We start from the raw sequence: 12,526 nt of genomic DNA on the forward strand, positions 1-12,526 counted from the left end.
TTCGGGTATAAATACAGACAGTTGACCAGAGGAAGGCAATGATGTATACTAGATTTAACTTCTGGGTATTTTTTGTCTAATACACATGCTGTCGATTTCATTTTGGAAAAATATAAACTACAAACAATCATGTTTATAGTGATAACACACACAGTTTTATTTTTCTTTCAATATATATTTCAACAAATACCATTGTGAATTATTCTCTTACAAACATACAGTTATTTAAAAAAATTGTATCCCGATTGCTTGTTAAAATAAAACTGTAACTTTTGATTAAATCTGAAAAAGAGTAATGGTTTAGTTAATGGCTACTTATTCGAAACCCTACTTATTAATTTCAGTTTGAGTTTTCAGACTCCTTTGTGAAACAGATGTATTGATAATAATAACAAGTTTGATAATAAAATTTATTAAAAAAAGTAAAATTAATCCAGTTTTTAGACCACCACTATAACAAAAACAGAAGAAATAGAGCATTAACTATGTACGCATATTAATAACGGTAAACTGTAACATGTAAATATTCTCAACTGTCTAATTACATCATAAAACCACTAATACCTTTTTATAAAGTATCAAACAAAATTAATATTAGAATGTTCACATTGTGCGATACACATGTAAAATCCGAATAAAATAGAAGTATAAAAGTCTCCAGAGGATGACACATGCCCACGATGGTGTAGTGACATTTGAAATAGGTACCTGTGTCGTACTTTGACACGTTGTCTTTATGTTAATCACATTTGTGTACCATTTTCCATATTGTGCTTTCAATATGTGCCATGTTAATTTAAAATCCATCAATAAATGACAAAGATATGGACTGGACACGTCAATCAATGCACAATCTTGAAATACGACCTTGAAAGACTAAATTTAATATTCACGTTTGAGAAATCAGACAGGGACCTGGAAAACACAATTTACTTTTGTTTACTTATTATAACATTACATTTTGTTTCATTGTGACAAAATAAAAATATACTTTGAAATGACCATAAAATATAGCTGATAGCAACACTTTTAATTATTTTTTATTAAAATTTCCGTCTATAAAACAAAAATTGCATGCTGTAAAATAACTAGATAAAAAGCATTGTTTATATCTAAAAACAGAAATGACATTTTTGTCTTAAAAAAGGTTGAGAGTAGGGAAAAGCAAAATGAAACAGTAATTACTGGAAATTAAAGCTGTTAACTACTTCAAAACTAAGCAAAAATGAAAAAAATAATATTAAAAGACTGAAAGCCACATTAAGAAAGTTAACACTTCTTCTGTTGTTTTTTTTTTTGAAAATAAGCCAAGGTGTTTATGTTTTAATGATAAATTAAAACACTAAATAGGTCAGAAGTTTGTTGGTCCACCATCATTCAACACAACATGAGGTAAAACCTTATGAATGTGATCAATTTATTTGGCACAATCAACTGCTGTCAAGTTTTCCCAAAAGTCCTTGATTCCATTGACTAGTTCCACCTTTGTTTTTGGCTTGACCTTCCGTTTTAGGTGGTCCTTCAAAGTAGCCCACACATTTTCAATTGGGTTGAGGTCCGGACTTGAAGGAGGTGTTGACATGGTTGAAACTCCGTTGTCTTTGAGCCAGTCGGTTGTGGATCTGCTCTTGTGTTTAGCAACATTGTCCTGCAAAAAAATAATGTACGTTTGTTAAACTAATGAAAATCTTCAAAACAAGATATATTCTAATAATTCTAATATTAAATAGAAATGGCGCGGCAGATGCCGACGCATATACCCACACCGCATAGATGTTATATTAAAAGGCAATTTTGGATGGGCAAGGCCTATGTTGGCAGGGCCCCAGGGTGGGTACGAAAAAAAATTGGGTATGAAAAAAAAATTGGGTACGAAAAAAAAAATTGGGTACGAAAAAAATTAAGAATAAAAAGAATACAATACCGGTAGCACCACTCGAAGTGTGCAGCTCCATGAGATACACATTCATGCCAAATATTAAGGTGCTATCTTTAATATTGCAAAAGTTATGGCCAATGTTAATGTTTTCGGACGGACGGACAGTTCAACTGCTAAATGCCACCGTACCAGGGGCATAACAAGGTTTTACTATAGCCATATAAGGAAAACTGCCCCGCCCCCTGGCAGCCATGTTTTTCAACGGAACGGAACCAGTTTCAAACTCAGCCAGCATTTCACTGGGACAAATGTTCTGACCAAGTTTCATGAAGATTGGACAATAAATGTGACTCCTAGAGTGTTAACAAGCTTTTACTAAAGCCATATGAGGAAAACTTCCACGCCCCCTGGCAGCTATGTTTTTCAACCAACCGGGACCATTTTCAACCTCGTCTAAGATATCATAGGAACACATGTTCTGACCAAGTTTCATGATGATTGGACAACAAATGTGGCCTCTAGAGTGTTGTCAAGGTTTTACTATAGCCATAAAAGGAAAACTGCCACGCTCCCTGGCAGCCATGTTTTTTAACCAACCGGACCATTTTCGAACTCATCCAAGATATCATTGGGACACTATTCTGACCAAGTTTCATGAAGATTGGACAATCAATGTGGTCTCAGAGTGTTCACAAGGTAAATGTTGACGACGGACAACGCACAACGGACAAAGGCGATCAAATTAGCTCACCATGAGCACTTTGTGCTCAGGTTAGCTAAAAACACACTGAAGATTATAAATTTAACATTTAAAACAAGAGCTGTCACCATAGGATGACTTATGCCCCCAATAAACGCTTGGTAGAAGTTATGAGCTTTTTTCAAATCCTAAACGCAGATTTCGAACCTAAACGCGGACCCTAAGTTCAAGGTCACAGGGGTCAAAATTTGTGTGCGTATGGAAAGGCATTGTCCATATACACATGCATGCCAAATATGAAATTGCTATCTGAAGCGACATAGAAGTTATGAGCATTTTTCGAAATCTTAACGCAAAGTGTGACGGACAGACAGACGAACGGACAGTCCGATCACTATATGCCCTCCTTCGGGGGCATAAAAATGTCTTAGAATTTCAAAATAAATCAGAAAGCCACAAAACTAGGGAGCGGACAACATGCTTAATCCTTGAAATGCACTAAGTGACCCCATGACCTAGTTTTTGACCCGGCATGACCCATATTCGAACTTGACCTAGATATTGTCTTGATACAACTTCTGACCAAGTTTAGTAAAGATCAGATGAAAACTTCTTCAATTAGAGAGCGGACACCATGCTAAATCCTTGAAATGCACTAAGTGACTCCGTGACCTAGTTTTTGACCCGACATGACCCATATTCGAACTTGACCTATATATTGTCTTGATACAACTTCTTACCAAGTTTAGTAAAGATCAGATGAAAACTACTTCAATTAGAGAGCGGACACCATGCTAAATCCTTGAAATGCACTAAGTGACCCCGTGACCTAGTTTTTGACCCGGCATGACCCATATTCGAACTTGACCTAGATATTGTCTGGATACAACTTCTGAGTTTGGTAAAGATCGGATGAAAACTATTGAATTAGAGAGCGGACACGAAAAGTGTGACAGACTGACCGACCGACTGACCGACCGACCGACGGACAGTGCGAAAAATATATACCTCCTTTTCTTCGAAAGGGGGCATAAAAAGGTCAAGTGGCCCAGGCCTTTCCCAGGAGCTTTAAGCACTGGGTTACCCCTGTGTCTTTTTTTTTGCTTATGACATTTGCTCACCAAAGTGTGCTACTGTGATGCTTTAACATTTGCATGTATTTAAAATCAAGTAAAGGCACAGCAAAATTAAAAATGTTCAATAGCTGATCAAAGGCCGTTGAATTCTAGTTTATTTATCATTAATTTACTTTTCTTAATACCGTAAGATTAAATACAGTACCTTAAAATTAAACAAATACAAAATGGTACCTAAGTTACAAGCAAATCAGGCATATTTGGCCATGTGCCTTCGCAAATTTTGGGGAAAAGACCTGTGGTGTTACACCAAAACTTGCATTTTTAATCAGAATCCTCATTATTTACCTGGTACAGACGGAAGCCGTTTGGGTACCTTCTAGCTGTAAAGGGTAATAGACAGTCTTTTAAAATCTGCTGATATGATATGGAATCCATGATACCAGTGAAGAGACAGCAACTTGTCGGACCCTGGTAGCTAATTCCACCCCACATATGGACCTGAAACAGTTTAATTGGAAACATTTTATCCTCCTATAATTAATTAGCATATTTACATTTATTTTTTCCGTGTGCTTACTATTAAAGAAGTACATGACATGTTTGTTTTTTTTGTTGTTGTTTTATAGGACTAAATGTAATAAAGACAAGAGATTTTTTTCCAGAAACACAATACCCCCTACTGCGCCGCTTTGAAATCAAGTTTCTATTTATCATTTGGCAGGTATAGAAATTATGTCCCTTTATAGCTTATTACTTCCCTTGGATTTTGTTTTTTATCCATGAAGGATGACCTTGACCTTTCACCACTCAAAATGTGCAGCTCCATGAGATACACATGAATGCCAAATATCAAGTTGCTATCTTCAATATTGCAAAAGTAATGAACAATGTTAAAGTTTTCGGACAAAGTCACAGACAGACGGACAGTTAAACTGCTATATGTCACCCTACCGGGGGCACACAAATTGATAATTTAGAAGTTTACAGGAAGGTTCATTTCATTTATATTTTAGGTTGCTTGAATTATTGTTTGCAAAAGTTGATGAAAATATATACAGGATATCCCAGGAGTTGTCATTTCATTACATACTTTAGTAGATAAACGAGTAAAAGAATTCTGGTAGAAAGAAACCATATAGCGAACCTACTAACGAGTTTCCTGGACGAGTTAAATAAAATATAGTATGAAATGATGAGTCTCAGATCTTTCTTATCACATGCTTTTAAATGAGCAAATAATTTTTTTTCTACACAAACGTGATGATAAATTCCCAAGTTTGTTTACAATATTTGGCGACATCATTTGACATTGCAACGTCATTTCAGCAAAATAACAAAATGCGATGAAACGAAAACTAGCTAATAAAAACGCTTTAAAAGCATATTAAACATGTGTAATAAAAATTTAAAAAATGCAATGGTTATAATAAATGGGAAATGGGGCATAGCATGTGATAATAACAACTAAAATACAATAAATGATCAGTGCTTGAAATCTATATCAAGCAACTTAACATGATTCAGCAAGAAGCTCCAATAAACTTAAGTTATACATGTATATCAGGTATTATACTAAAACATTTTATCATATCATGTGAGGCATCTGAAAATGTTAGGCATTAAAGTTTATTGTCTGCATTTGGTCATACAAGTTTTTTGCAATTGATTGCAATTTACTGCAAAATGCCAATATCATTTCTCATAAATATTTCTGCACTGCAGCTTTAATCAATAAATTTCAAGATTTTCTCAGTGGCATGCTTAAGTTTCCAATATTATACACTGTCCAATTATGAAATATGAGGGGCTAAAAACACAGTTATGAACTCACCTTGTATGCATGTTTAGGTTTTGCACATTTTCTTGGCAAGCTTGCTATAGTACTGCCAACTTTGTAAAATTGAAACGTTCCACTTGATGACATTTCGATGGTTGTCTCATCTAAAATAAAGAAACGAATGGTTTTAATAACTAATGTCAGAGTCATTAAAATGTTAAAACATCAATACCAGTTTACAGTAGTTTAGTCCTGCTGACGTATGGATCCAATTTGATGATTTCCTAACAAATACGGAATTCTTAATAACGTGAGAACACCCAACAACTTACGAAAAATGTCTTTACACTTTAGATGATAAAAGGTACCAATAGACGTGTTGCGCTTATGTTGATTAGACAGACGCAGAACTTAAGTGTTCCAGTAAGGAAGCGACAGAATCGGAAAGGACAGGAATAACTGGCAGTGGAAATATTTGCTTTAAAAATATTACCTCTCTAGATTGCTGTGAGTATAACGAGTTAATCTTATAAGCCTTACACAGACAGAAACTGCATTAGAATTAGATTAGAATATTTATTGTGAACAGTGTACGGTACATTACATATCAATTATTTTGTCAGCCCTTAAGGTTTGTTGCACCACAGTTAAAGCTTCCGAAATGATTTCATGTCGGAACGATGCTTCAGCAAATTGATGTTTAACGATATGAGGTTGATGTATATTCATTTATTATACCATGCTTTAAAGACATAACTAAAGAGGAAAAATGCCACCTTTTCTTATCAATGAAAATTCAAAACTTACCAGTGAATACTACATCACTGAAATCCTCTGTTTTTCTCAACATTTCCATAGCAAACTGCTTTCAGACCTGGACGTTCTTCACACTAATCATTTGGCAATGTGCCGATTGTTTGCAGGTCCATCCAAGTTGCCTCCTAATCATCTTGACTGTCGATCGAGACATATGCACACCAAAAACATAGTAAATCTTTTCTTGCACAACCGAAGCTGACAACTCGTTGTTCTGTCTATATAGAAAATCCACAAAATCGACATGCTCTCTTTTCACTTTTTGAACCTGATTTCGCGGACGACGTTCGACGTTACACTTTGATAGAATTTTTCGTACACCACGGTCAGTTATAAAGTAAGAATGGTGAAGTCTTAAGTGTTTAGCAATCACAACCGAGTTGCAACCAGCACTCTTTAACCTTCTAATTGTTGTTTCAATTCGCTATATTCCAGTAGACCATAACTCCTTGCGGCTAGACGAGTTGGTGACTTCCGGTCAAATGTAAACAGATTTGTCTGTTGCAACAACGAAAACAATCAACTTCGGTTGATAAAGCATGTTTACAAAATGTTTTTGTTTGTGTGATACTCATGGGTATTTTACCTTATTTATATTTGATTTTGTGTATTTGCACTCAAGTAATTGTCTCTAGATGTGTGTGCAGATTCTGATTTTGAATAATAATTGTCAGTAACAGGATCAGTATCTTGGGTACTTTATGACATCTCGTTCCAAATTGCTTGTGTAATACTGTCTTCAGCAGGGTATTTGTTGTCATGGTGTCAGACCACAATTTCCTGTTAATTGGGCTCTTAATGTGATACCTCCTTTTACTATTGTTACACAATAGGAGACTGAAAAAACAAATATTAAAGATAATATATTTGACTTTTTCTTATCTACAATCTATGTTAACATGTATTACTTGAAAGTGTGGATCTTCTTGTTTTTGAATGACTTATATGAAACTATATACGTTGTCTTAATGTGTTTTTTTGTTTTGTTTTAACCCATGCACTTGAACTTATTACATGTGTCTATTCAATATTTTTTGATACTACATTGTATATAAATGGTAGTTTTATTTACAAACAGAAACTCATCAAGATACTAAGTACAATTAATCAATGAAAAATATGAGCTGAAAAACTAACAAAAATCAAATGCCCTAAAAATTAACCTATTCTGTTCACAATTCTTGTTAATATTTTTGGTATAATTATATTCTAAAATATCATTTCAACTTATTATGAAATGACTGAATATTTTACAAGTATGAGAAGTTAACCATGCAATAACAATATTCACTTCAGAATCAATGTATTATTTGCCATCTTTTAATGTTTCAATTTTCTTAATTTAAATAAATATTTATATTAACCAATTTTTTTATTATATTCATGTCAACCTTTTTTTCATGATTTGTAATAAATAAGCATCAAAGATTGTGAAATCCTGGTAGATCCATGTTCGTTTCTCTGTATTGGCTGACCTAAAATCTGCGTTGTTTACCCACCCTTGAAAAATAATGTTTGGTAAAAATCACTATTGGGATTACAATATGCACCTAGAACAATCCTGCACTTGTAATGAAGTTTCCACTACAGTACAATTATCAATGGTACTGTATGCATGCACATATACTTTTAATGTACATACTATAAGTAAATATTACAAAACCTTTTTTTCTTACATTAGTACAAAGTACCCAAGAACAACATTATTTAGATCATTAAGAACATGGCCAATCTCAGTTTTGGCGCGAAAATGGGTTTTTACATGTTCGCAATTGTGAAAACGACCCGCTTGTTCCGCAAAGAATTTCAAGGTCCTATCCAATCGGCTTTCAAAGTTATACCCATGTAAATGTGTGCAAAAATTTCCACAGAAAATGCGTACATTTTCAAAGTAAATGCGGCAGATGATAAAGTATGACAAAATTGTCTAACTCAAGCTTTGAAAGCTTGAGTTAGACAATTTTCTCATAATTTTTACAGAAAAAAATCACACGTTACTTAAAATATTATGACACATGTAGGGTTATTGGAAAAGTCATCATGCAAAATTTTAGCTTCATTCTGTAATTTAAGAGAAAAGAAGTTTTTTCCTTCTTGTAAATATTAAGGTTGTTCATTTTCGCGGGGAGGAGACGATATGTTGTAGCTTTTTTAAGTTTCCTATTTTAATTCATTGCAGAAACAATATTTTAGAATGTGAATACAGACCATAGTAAGCCATTCTCTTAGCGCTTGTTATATTTTTGTTCAGCAACTCGAAACTCTACAGCAGACTCTGAAAGATTACAACAGCGTGGCAAGCCTTAAAGTCGATCAGTTGAAAAAAGCTTGGTCAACTGTACAACATTGACCCCAAGTTTCCTAAAAAGGCGCAGATTGTGTTACTCTGCTATGTACTTGGCCTTTCAACAACCGGTCACATTCAGACAGTGGCAACCAGAGACTCCTGTCAGCATTTAAATGATGATCAACAGAAACACTGACTGTAATAACTGTTATATCGCTGTGATAACTGTACATTTTTGCGAGAAAATATTTTCTAAATGAATAAAGCTTATTTGTCCAAAATTTGTTGTATAAACTATTCCAGAAATGTTCAAAATAAACAAGTTTTGTCATATTTATGTTTTTCAATTGTTTCTTTCTTTCCCTGGTTACAACCCTTTTGTGTCTAGTCATAACAAAGAGCACATGTTTTAAAATTTACATTTGAGCCTTGTTCTGAGAAAACTGGGCTTAATGCATGTGCGTAAAGTGTCATCCCAGATTAGCCTGTGCAGTCCGCACAGGCTAATCAGGGATGACACTTTACGCCTAAACTTGATTTCCGGTAAGGATGGAATTCCTTGAAACTAAAAATACCATTAAAGCGGAAAGTGTTGTCCCTGATTTACCTGTGCGGACTGCACAGGCTAATCTGGGACAACATTTTATGCACATGCATTAAGCCCAGTTTTCTAAAAATGCAACACATTTATTTATTTCTGTTTCAAATACAATTTAGTTATAATATTAAAGATCTATCATGTATGTAACAGTGTATGAATGAGAAATAATAAACACACACTCATTAGTTGTGTCATCTATGAACATTTAATAGCATTTTCAAGTTCAACATAAATATAAATTTCTAACTTTTTTTCGTTCGTGTTAAGCAAGTCACTAAAATAAGGGTTAAAGTCTGTGTCAATAATTCATGGCATAAAAGCTGCGGGTCTGCTAAACTGTTCCTTTGTAGCCTCCTGCAATCCGTGGTGAGCGGTTGATGGAAAGAGGAGGATCCATCGGATATCTTAAAATAGAAATTGTTAAAATGGACCAGTTATCATTTAAAATCTAGTTCAGAAAAAGGATGTTCAATAACCTATAAGACAGCATTGTAGTATTTTAAAACAACTTAACAAGTCTTAGAAAATTATTTCACTGAGTCTGAGTACGTTTTCACCAATTTTAAACTGATCAAGAGTATACAAAAACAATATAGTCTTCTTTGACAACACATAATATTTAAAATAATTGCAAATGCTATGTTTTATGTTTGAGCATTTGAGAACTGTGTTTTGTTGTATTGTATTCAACTAGATGAACGTTTTCAATTTACCCCACCCACTAAGCATAATGTTGAATTCCGAAATTATAATTTCGTCTTAAATTGAAACAGCACACTAATTGCAATAATATTTAGATATTAGTACACAATAAACATTTGAATGTTATTAATTAGTAGATTATTATCATAAATATGAAACCACTTACCAAGTACGCAGTGTTTCTCTGTTTCTTTTGTCCAAATAATAATTCGCGAGACCGGAAACCGGAAGTCACCAACTCGAAAAGGAATTATGGTCTATTGGAAAGTCACGAATCTGTTTTGGAGTCCGATGAGGCATCTTGTTGACTACTCCTATATTTTTGGACTACTTGTTGACGAAATTTTCGCAATGACTGAATGTCCGGAATAGTAGGATACAGTACCCAACCTTGAACGTAGGATAACTTACACTATTATTTAAAAACAACAACGCAGACTTATACGTTTCCAAAAAAAATCAGTCTACCGCGCATTTGATAAAAACACGCAGGTTATCTTGTTTCGCATGCGTATACGGCGTGCTGTAAATCTTTAAATAGGACATATGTGAAATTAAGCTCCGCTTTTTCATCGGGTTTCATCGCTACGCATGCGCAATGAAATAAGCGCAAACAATCGCATGTTGTAAATCTATTAATAGGACATATCTAAATATAGTGCACATAAGCTTCGCCTTTTAATCGGTTTTCATCGCTACGTATGCGCAATGAACTAAGCTCAAACAATCGCAAACAAACGGTTTAAAACGGTTTAAAACGGTTAAAAACGCAATCGCTATTAATCGCAATCTTGCGGAACACAAACGCTAACTCTACTGTATGGTTTATTGTGACCTTTGTTTTATGACGTATGCAAAAGCTTGTTTGGGCGCGAACGTTTCAACAACAGACAAGGCCGCGAATTCATGAACTGAAATATTTAAAAGGCATAGGTAAGCTTCCATTGTATTGTCGTATGTTTTTTACGCATCATTACCGTATGCTGATAAACAACAAAATGATGTGTAAAAGCACAAACATGTTTTGTATTTATGATGAGTTGATATTCGATCTTGATATCATGCAGTGTAACGAGTGAACAAATCTCTGTCAGTCAGACGCACATTAAAACAATGCTAAAAATGAACATTACCGAAACGCTCATCACCGAAACGTTAAAATCGTTTCGATAATGATGCAATCGTTTCGGTAATGACGGCTGCAAAAATATTCTAATATTAGCAATTATAATAAAGTGGGTTACGTAAATAAAATAATTTAATGTCAATTCGTGAATAAAATAACGTATAACTATAAGCGTAAAGATGTGAAACATATGTTTTTAAACATACTATATAGAAATAATTTAGACGAAATAGTTAGTAGATCTATTATTTATTTTTTTAAATAGTTTGTAATAAATTGTCATCATAAAGAGTACATGTAAATAATTCACCCAGTTTAAAAAAGGCCCGTATATTATTATTTTAATTGTAAAAAAAGTATATGTGTGCGAAAATTGTTAAAAAAAGATAGATATGCACCGTTTCGGTAATGACGATTTTTTTTCTACATATTTTATTGTAGCAAACCCTATTCTCAATCAGATAGTATGGCATTGACAAGCGGCGAAAGGTCGGCGCTATGGCGCATAAGACAGAAGAATGATACAGAAAAACACGAAAAGTGCAAGCAAAAAGAAAGAGAGCGATATTTGAACAGGAAGGAACGGGGCAATATACAATTAGTTCAAGACATGTCCGAAAGAGAAAAAAGATCAAAGCGACGTGCATGGAAGATTAGCAGTAAAACCTACAGAGATTGAACGAAAACGATCACGGCGAATTGAAATTAACCATGACACCCTCGAATTCCCCACCAGACAATGGACCTGGGCCAAGCCGAGAGATACAGAACAGGGACAGAGGCCCTAGAAAAAAGAATCTAAATAGATCGAAAGCATACAGAGACCAGTTTAAATTAAGAATAGCACTCAACAAAGAAAGACGCATGAAAGATATGTACAAGAAGAGGTACTACAGGTTAAAAAACACGAACATTAAGCGCACTGAAAGTCAAATTGATAATGAAGTGGAACGAATAATGAACGATAGAGCGAAGACAAAGACCGCCATTACCATGTACTCGAAACTTATAAATAACATAAGAAAGAGGTATTCAAAAGCTGAAACCGCCGAAAAGAGAATGCTAAAAATTGATATACTGTGAAACCATTATTATTCGTCCGACATTAATTTTCGCCTTTTTCGTCCTTCGACCGATGGACGAATTAAAGATCCTAACGAACAATCATGTCCCATATTTGAAACAAATAAGACTGAATTACCGTAGGCATGAGGAATTTAAATCCAGCGTAATCCTCGCATATACACAGGGCTCGAAATTAACACTCGCACACTCGCAAAATGCGAGAAAAAAAGATTGCAAGGTAAGTTATAAGCCACTAGTATTTTTTGCAAATAAAGAAATAGTGAAAAAAAACGAGTTATATTGCTTAATGCGTTCGACGGCATGAACGCTAAACCGTAGGTCAATTTTTTGAACGTCCGAATACCAATATGCGGAAGCGCGCACCTTGTTTGTTGACTGGTATGCTTATAATACAGATACACAGATGGTATTGATACAAAGAACATGAAACAGTCGACTATTCACACTCAAGTTAAATCCGGTTTTTACACAAA

At 34.3% G+C, this 12,526-nt stretch overlaps 1 long non-coding RNA gene across 1 annotated transcript; it reads right to left on the reverse strand.

Moving 5' to 3' along the window:
• Positions 1-4,012: 4,012 nt before the first annotated feature.
• On the reverse strand, positions 4,013-6,270 carry LOC127857550 (uncharacterized). The gene is made up of 3 exons (XR_008038422.1): positions 6,243-6,270; positions 5,490-5,599; positions 4,013-4,156 (listed from the first exon to the last, which is right to left on the reverse strand). It is a non-coding gene; the product is annotated as an uncharacterized LOC127857550 (long non-coding RNA).
• Between the last annotated feature and the right edge of the window lie 6,256 nt (positions 6,271-12,526).

This window comes from Dreissena polymorpha, chromosome 14 (genome assembly GCF_020536995.1).
Source record: "Dreissena polymorpha isolate Duluth1 chromosome 14, UMN_Dpol_1.0, whole genome shotgun sequence".
Classification (NCBI taxonomy): domain Eukaryota; kingdom Metazoa; phylum Mollusca; class Bivalvia; order Myida; family Dreissenidae; genus Dreissena; species Dreissena polymorpha.